This window comes from Lates calcarifer, unplaced genomic scaffold (assembly GCF_001640805.2).
Source record: "Lates calcarifer isolate ASB-BC8 unplaced genomic scaffold, TLL_Latcal_v3 _unitig_5155_quiver_1454, whole genome shotgun sequence".
Classification (NCBI taxonomy): domain Eukaryota; kingdom Metazoa; phylum Chordata; class Actinopteri; family Centropomidae; genus Lates; species Lates calcarifer.
Window position 1 is genome coordinate 11156 of NW_026117332.1, and position 7857 is coordinate 19012.

Below are 7857 nucleotides of genomic sequence, written 5' to 3' on the forward strand. Positions count from 1 at the left end.
TGTACTTACTGAGCAGCTGAGGAAGAATTCGCTGGAATTATCTCCAAGATACAGGGGAAGACACTGTAGGACAGCAGTGCGTGTTGTGGTGATGTCTCATGGAAAAAATGACAAAAAACAATCAGACTACGACAGGCAGTGTGCTCAGGTTACAACATTGAATTCCAAGTGCTTGAGGTAGTTAAATAATTACTTGTACTATAGTAGTGTAAGTAGTAGATTATATATATTATTATTCTTACAGCTGCTACTTCTACAACAGTACGTGTTATTATTTAAAGGTACATTAGGTACATTAACCCTTAGAGTCCTGAGCCTATTTTGGCCGTTTTTGAATACGTTTGATTTTGTCTTCATGTATTCAATATTTCTCTTATTTCTCTTTCTCCGTGTCTCTCTCTCTGCTCGCCAAACTCCTGCAAATTTCTCCCGCGGTTGACTTCCGATCATACGCAGTCGGCACCTCCCCCACACAGCCTGCATCTCTCTACGTGCGCTCTACGCTGTGCAGTTACGTAATGAGGTGGTCACGTGATTTGATCACGGCGGCGTGAATCATCAGCTTCTAAGGGTTAACTTTAATTATCAGTACCTGTTGGTTTGAGATCCGTGAAATAATAATGAAACGTTAATGTAATGTAATGTTATGAGTTGTTTTCAAGGTAAATGCATAGCTGAAACTACTTTCCAGATGGGTGGGGTGCACGGACGCATAGTCATATGAGTAATGTACCTACTCATATGACTATGCAGATTATTATTATGACAATAGGTGTATTTGCCAGAATGTAGAACTATCCCTATGACTACCTCAAGCACAAGTAAGCTCACTACTATAAGGTGATAATGATGAAGAATCTGAAACAACACTTACTTGTGTATAGATTGGCTGGAGGAGGCGATCAAGTGACCTAGGACTCCTTTTCTGGATTTGAAGAGGTCAATGAGACGGGTGGTGTGGTGGTCCAGAGATTCATAGAAGTCTTTCTTGAGGTTTTTACTGGAAACTCTGTCAACAAAAAATAAACACATCCAAGGAATTGTTTCCTCCACCATGCTAGTCATTTAATGTTAGGTCTACTAGATGATCAATTAATCATTAAAATTATCTAATGAAAAGAGTAATCTACAATGAAAAATATGATTACTTATGGTGTAGTGCAAGTGTAGGTGGACCATACCTGACTTTCTGTGAACAGCACAGGCCAACGTTCCATCATCCTTTTGGAGGCTGGCAGGCTGTTCTTCCACAATTTCTTTGCGTTGCAAAGAAAATGTCTGGTCCATCATTTTCTTCACATCAGCTGAGTCTGGAAGCCTTTTCTTTGCTTCACTTTCAAGCTGACTTCTAACTGACTCTGAGTATCTGCATTTTCACCATCAGGAAAATTTGGTAAGAAATTTGTCTCACTTCTTTTTGGCCTTTTTATGTTACTACATGATGGCTCTCCTTCAGGGGAATCCCTCTTCCGCTTGTTGCCATTCACTGTGACATCGACCATTCCAGATCTTCTCATTTTTGTACAGAAATTCCCCATCTTGAACTTAATGCTATTCTTCCAACCGCAATATCCAGGGGGTGATCCAGCTTCTTTCAAACAAGGATGTTTTGCAATCAGTGCAGAGGCCACTTCTCAACAGTGTTCCTCTGTGGGGTATGCCGTGTACTTGTACATTGTCTCTGCAAGTCTCTCTAAGATCACATGTTTCATGTCCCGGGTAACATCCATCCGAGTTCCAGCCTTCATATAGGCAAGGTCTCCCTGTCTCAGTAGGAAATTTACATCCACAGAGAATTCTGGAATATCAAATTCAGAAGGCCAAGGATCGGGCCTCATCAGCTGAGATTTTTCTTTACTTGTATACAGTATATCTGTATCAGATGTGCTTGGTGAGGACAGTGTGCTAGAAACCAAAGAGAAGTACTTGAGATTTATAACTTTCAGTTTCTGTGTCAGTTCTGACACATCTGTCAGGTTGCAGAGGGCATTGTTAAACAGTGGGTCTTCAAACTGTAGATTAAAGTCATATGGTAGTGCCAGTTTAACTTTCAAGTGATCCAACAGAGACTCAAGGTCGCTTGGTTTTTCATCAAGACTGATTCTTCTAATGTCACAATCAGTGACGATGACGATTGGCCACTTCTGTTCCATCATTCTACAAAGAAGAGAGACATAAAGTTAGTGCAGCTAGCATAATATGTAATGTTTCAAAGAAACAAACAATGTGCCTCTGACTCGGTACACTGGAGGAAAACCATCATTGAACTCAGTCAGTTGAGTTGCAACCAAGCCTGTGCTGCTTTGTGTCAATTCATAAGCATGAAGGTGCTCATGATACCATGCTATCATTGGTTTGCACAAGAAAACAATGTCTGCATTAAGCACTAGCACTTGCTTAATCTGTCTGAACTCTGGAAGGCCTCCACATGAACCTACAGAAACCACCATATCTGAAGCGTGGTTCATTCCATCAATATTGACAGACAGAGCTGACAGGACTGTGTTTTGGAGACCACATCTTTGGTGCAACATGTCTTGAATGTTCCCTGGGAGGGAAGAAATCATTATGCTCTTTACTCTGCTTGGAGTGCTGCTTTGAAAAAGGAAGCACAGTCCAAATGGTATTCCATCATCTTTTGATGTCGGTGTCGGGTCTGGTTGGGGTTTGTCGGTTATATCAGAAAAGGAGTACGGGAATTCTTTGATGGACTGATTTAGTGTCTCAAGAGAGATGTACTTCTTTTTTTATCAGATCTTGAATGCACAACTCAAATGGGACCACGCCCTCCAAAAGATCATGGAGAATATCTGGAGGAAATCCATCCATAGCATGAAAGTATTTCAAGCTTTCACTAAGCACACATTTGCCTTTGACTCCATAATGTGCTGCTTTAGATGGGTTCTGTGTGACTTCCTGAACCTGTCTGTCATGGGCATCTTTGGTTCTCAGTGTGTAAAAACCTGAGCTGACACTTTTTGTTTGGATTTCTTCTCGTGTGGCTATACAAAACCTGCACATTTTCTCCACAATAAAGCTCTCTTGAAATCCTGCCAATGCATGGGCAGCCAAGTTATCTGCTGCAACGTACAGCACAGTCCCCTTTATGTTTGCTCCTAACTTTTCAACATAAACCCCATTCTCCTCAAGTGACACAAGGTCTTCAATAAGTGGGCACAGGACTTCACGATACCCCTTCTCTTTAATTTTACCTTGCATAAAACAGCTAACTGTATGGAATGAAGGGATGAGCGGTACTTTGGGTGTAGATTGGCAAGAACCCAATATACTGCACACAGTTTATGCTTCTTCTTAGATGTTCCAAGTGGGTTTGCAACCTCAGAGTCATCAATATACAAGCCCAGGGCAATTCTGAATTCGTCTTCTGCTAAAATTTCATTTTTCACTAAAGTGAGAACTCTTCCTGTAGTTACTGTATTCACTTACTTTAGAACTGCTGGTGGTGAGAGCCTTGTCTAAAACGTCATCTTTGCTCAACAGTGCCTTGAGCATTTTAAGCAGTGGAATGTAAACTATATTTTGACCCTGCTTATCAGTGACAAACTCCACAGGTTCCACGACAGGAAATTCTTTCACTATCTAAGTTGCTCTCCTATTGGAGGTTGAGAGCGAGCCTCCAGTTGATGTGTGTTTCAAAAATACATTTGTGTCAGTCACTGCTCGGACAACCTCCTTAACAACAGCATTATCAATATCAGGGTAATGGCGTCTGAGTATCTTCTCAACCACAGAAAACATTAGCGGTTCTCAAAGTTGGAATACCTGTCCTATTTGCTGGATCATTTCTTGGAGAGCACCTTCAGATATGTTCAGTATTGTCTGCATTTTCAGGGAAAGGGAGGCTAAATTGTGCTCAAGCTGAGAGTCAAGGTCAAGGTCAAGGTCCATACCAACATCTGCCAGCTCCTCTTCTAAACTAGTGACATCATCAGCTGGCACAGGTTCAGCTGGGAGAGAAGTGCTCTCCTCAGTGCCACAGACCTGCACAGCTATTCCTGGTTTGAACTGCAGACTAGATGTAGAATACTTCTGGTCATGATTCCTACTTTTGTGTGTGTTAAAAGCAGAATAGACATTTGTCTCAAAATCACAATCCAGATAGGGGCACTGCATTTTTTCTATCAACTTCAGATGCTGGCATAAATGTGAAAAAAAAAAAAAAATCATTTTCACTGCAGGGCTCATTAAACTTGCACATTTGACAATTAAATGTTTTGCACATCACCTTTTTCACTGGTTATCTGTGAGTGAAATCTGGATAAATGAACCTTCAGTCCATTAAATGATTTGAATATGCAAATACACTGCTGATGAAGACATGGTATTGGGGAGGTTCTTGTGAAGCCACCATGCTTTAATCTGTAATGCTTTAATAGCTCGCCTCGTTTTGGAGAGACAGAAGTGCAAAACCTACATGTCCACTGCATGCCTCTTCCAGGAGACACTACACACATGAAATACAACAATAAGTTTGACTAAAAGAGACAGTGGCCACCTATCATAATGACTAATGTTAAAATATTTGGGATTAGCAACCTGCCCTTTGAGATGTTAGCTTGTTAGGTTCCCATTCTGCTTTCTAACAAACGTTTTTAATGTAATAATTTTGCAGTGGTGGATCAAATTAAAACACAAAAATAAACATGACTGTTAAATTACTGAGAGTGACAATACCGTCTCTGATGGATTTTTAGTGAGACAAAAAGCTGCGGTTGCTGAGCTGGTCTGGCTGGGTAAGAGAATCTGGTGACCTGGTGGCCAACAAAGTCTTGGTGACGGAGGATATGTCTTGTCAAACTGCCACCAACTGGAAAAAAACATAAAGAAATATTACTATCACTATCACTAAGTACAATTTTAACAGTCATGTCATCAATTTTGTTTCAATAGTTTTCAAATTTGTGCAATAAAACAGACAGCAGTGTCTATGAAAATCTCCTTATGCAGACAAAATGTATTACTTAAAGATCAGCATCACTATAACCAGCATTTTCGAATTTCTGAATGAAAGCATTACCCACCTGGACTTTCTTCTGTGTTCTTTTTTCATTTACCAGGTTCTCATACCACTGCATGAAATAAAACAAACTGGGTTAAGTCACTAGCCAGAGCAAGGTGTCAGAATTCAACAAAATACTGTAATTATTCAGTGAGAGTCAAATTATATTTTATCTAGAGGTCTTCAACATCTGTGTCCATAATTTCATTTGAAGGTGTTACAGTGCTTTTCCCATAACCCAAGTTAACAGAAGCTGAAATCTAACACGCCAGTTGCTGCAGCACTGTACTCCCTTTTCTTTACTGGGTCAGGTCTGACTGCTGTAAGGGGCAGGGGCATGTACAGTTGAGCCAGAGAAGAGGATCTCAGTTTGAATGTTGTGTCTACAAACTACAAACAAACTTTAACTTAACTAACGTCACACACAGCTTCCGGACTGACTTTAGCCAGGGTTTAAACCCCAGCACGAGCATGAGTGCACCTGACACTGACTTCTGGTGCCTGTAAGTGAAGCACGGAGCCGCTCCCTCCACAGCCTTAAATTAACTGGTTAAGAAAACAGCTAAATTAGCAGCGCGCGCTAATCCAGCAGCTAACAGACAGTAGGGCTGGTGCAGCAACAGGTGGAGATATGCTGCAGATTTACAACACACTGGGGCTCGTTTCAGGTCGTTTTAGACCGAGTCAAAGCACTTTATTCGGATTCACTCACGTTGAACTGCTGCTAAATTTTTAACGTCTGCTCTGTGTACACGTGCGCGCATGTACACGTACACACACACACAAGCTAACATGCCAATGCCTCAGAAAGTCGAAGAGCCGGAGTTGCAGGCTGGTTTCTTCGAACAACTCTAAATTCCAAAAAATAAATTATATTGACAAGATTATAAACAAAAGCTTTACTTACCGAAGTCAACTTCACCTTCTGTGCTGGCTTTGACCGCTCCCCGAGTTGGCCTCGTGCTTAAAGTGGTAGATGCGCGCCAACCGGAAATGGGCATGCGCAAGGGGCACACAGTTCTGTAACTTAGGTCTCATACCGCAAACCAAGCTACACACTCAGTTAAACCATGTACATAGAATTAAATGAAATAAGTTTGTTGATCAAAAGTACAGAAAACTCAGTGTGAGCAAGTAAACATAAAAAACTAGTATGAATTAAGTTTAAAATGCACTGTTTTAGCTTTAGTCAGGACAATGTTTGCATTTACAGTGTGGAGACAGCAGTTTTTCATTCTGAGCTTAATGAGCGAGCAGAAGCCGAGACAGGAGGACTTTCAGACGCGGACTCACTGTGAGTCCATGAGAGCTTGAACTGTGTATTTCTCGCCATGTTGATTGGATGAAACCTCTCAGGGAGAGATGTTCTGTCGGAACGCGCGTGCTGTTAGAACATACCTGAAGTTCCATTGTTACCATGGTTTTTTCTTTAAGGTGCATCGTTCAGAACCGATCATCTTTTAAACACAAACAAACTCCAGATGATCAGAAAACTGTTGGCTTTCTATTTGCACTGGATTTCTTTGAAAAAAGAGACAATTACATTGAGGAAAGAGACTTCAACGAGGACTTCTCATCGCACCCGAGCAGCTACCTGACAGCTACTGTCACCAACGAGGATTTTTTACTTGGAAAAGTACGTTTTTTTTTTTTCAAATTATAAAACCATGTTGTTTCAATGCATTTTGCCTTTGAGTCCAACATTGACTGCAAATATTGGAAATATTTTTCAACTATCAGTGTAATTAGCCAAATGGGACTGACTTTGACTGTCTTAAGTTTGCCCAAAGAACCAAAAAGCTAATTTCTGTTTGTTTACGGTCTCCTTCAATCACTTTTGAACCGTTAGCATGCTGAGAGTAGCCTATGAATAAAAATAACGTTTGTATATCTTCTCGTCACACCATAAGTAATACATGTAGTGACAATATCTTTTAATTTGAAAATATTTTTGATGTATTTTACACAGAACGGCGCACAGATATTATTCAGTTTTATGTCCGATTGTGAACTGTGATATGTGCCGACCTGATAAACCGCTTACATTTATTTAATAATTGATTAATTGATTAGTGGATTGCTAGAAACTTAATTGGCAGTAATTCTGATAATTGATTAATTATCTCAATATTTTTATACACAAAAATCACTCATACCAGCTTCTCAAAATAATATTTGCTAGTTTTTTTGTTGTTTGTTTTATTAATTTCTGACATTATATACACTGAACAATCAATGGATTATTAAAAAAAAAAGATAATGTACTTTGTGTTAGTATGACTTAACGCATGTCATTTATTTTTATGGTTCATTTTATTTTATAGTTTATTGCATTGTGGTACCTTTGTTGTGTATGTTTCCATCTTCAGATGCAGCAGGACACCTGGACAGCGCTTCTTGTTCCTGTCCCCAGCCGCTCCATCATCCCTCAGGTGGTCCTCCACAGGGTCCCGGCGGCAGCCTCCCACAGCACTCCACCTCTCACCTCTCTCTCCCCTCCTGCCTCCTCCTCTGGCTCTTCTCGCTTTTCTCTCTCCTTACCAGGCTGCTCATTCTGGCCTGTTGAGGCATCAGGACCTCCTCCCCAGAAGATCCCAAGGAGGGACCCTCAGCCGCCCCCTGAGCCTGTGGAAGCGCGCTCAACAGCTCGTGGCCAGATCACGGTAAGAACATACATTCATGGTATTTTAAGTTAATATAATTTCATTTCCCTAACCACCCAGAAACCAACCAGTTGTCTAGAGCTATGCATGCAAATTATTTTATAGTTTTATTGCATTGTGGAACTTTTATTTCAGTGATGTGTGAAAGTTACTGTGGTAACAGTTGATGGTATG

General features: G+C 40.7%; 1 long non-coding RNA gene across 1 annotated transcript; it reads right to left on the reverse strand.

Moving 5' to 3' along the window:
- Positions 1–880: 880 nt before the first annotated feature.
- Positions 881–6003, reverse strand: LOC108873861 (uncharacterized). Its single transcript, XR_001959555.2, has 5 exons — positions 5928–6003; positions 5043–5090; positions 4696–4828; positions 1182–2157; positions 881–1009 (listed from the first exon to the last, which is right to left on the reverse strand). It is a non-coding gene; the product is annotated as an uncharacterized LOC108873861 (long non-coding RNA).
- Positions 6004–7857: the final 1854 nt, after the last annotated feature.